The 944-nt window shown below is 44.9% G+C and overlaps 1 protein-coding gene across 1 annotated transcript in view; it reads left to right on the top strand.

The window, feature by feature from the left end:
- Window positions 1-944, top strand: part of LOC102838658 (signal peptidase complex subunit 2-like) — a 14930-nt gene that overhangs the window by 11863 nt on the left and 2123 nt on the right. The gene's annotated exons all lie outside the window — the stretch shown is intronic.

Here is a 944-nt window from a genome sequence, read left to right as displayed (position 1 = left end):
GGAACAGTCGCTGGAGAAGGATGTCATACTGGGTAAGATGGAGGATCAGAGAAAAAGAGGAAGACCCCCAACGAGATGGATTGGCCAGGTGGCATCATTGATGGCATCAAGTGTGGCAGCAGTAGTGAGGTTGGCCCAGTATTGGACATTGTTTCAATCTGCTGTGAATGGGGTCACTATGAGTTGGTTCTGACTCGATGGCACCTGACAAAAATTGCCACACAGCTTATTCTGGGAAAGGGTGGGAATCAGAGCTAGATGACCAGTCATTGGAAGAAGTCTGCTCCTGTAAAAGAGACTTGACCTTGATTAAGATAGTGTTCTTGGAGAACAAACAAGATGGCGGATCGGATGAATGTGCAGTAAGGAGTTCCATTGGCAATAACACAGAATACACAAACAAGCAGGCTCAGGGGATGGTACAAGAACTCTGAACCACATATAAAGGAATATTTAGAAGGTCGGAAGGCTTACAACTTGGGGAATTTGTGGCAGAAGCAAGAAATCCATTACTTTCTAGTTCAGAATGCTCAGCTGCTCCAGAAGCCGCCTTCTTGGGTGAGATCAAGCAGGGGAAGGATCAGAACAGCCACAGATGCCTGGCAGAACCATGGAGATAAAGATGTGAACATTCTTTTCTTTTGGTATCTGTTCACTGGTCCCTTCCTGTCTGCACACCTCCATTCTGGTGACTATAGGGGTGCCTGAGTTAGTGGACACCTCAGAACCACCCTCGGAGGGTTCTACTACGCATGTGCACATATCTCCTTGAAATTTAAAGAGACAGGTTCCAATTAAAAACAAATGGCCACATCTGGCCCTGAACTGTTTATAAATAGAAAAAAGGATTGTGGAGCGGGACAAGCAGACAAAAAAGGAAATAGGCTGAAAATTAAATCCTAAGTTACATCAAAATGACCAACAGTGGCATCTTGAAATTTCTC

Source organism: Chrysochloris asiatica, unplaced genomic scaffold (assembly GCF_000296735.1).
Source record: "Chrysochloris asiatica unplaced genomic scaffold, ChrAsi1.0 scaffold00204, whole genome shotgun sequence".
Lineage (NCBI taxonomy): Eukaryota > Metazoa > Chordata > Mammalia > Afrosoricida > Chrysochloridae > Chrysochloris > Chrysochloris asiatica.
This window is presented reverse-complemented; position numbering and strand designations above follow the sequence as displayed.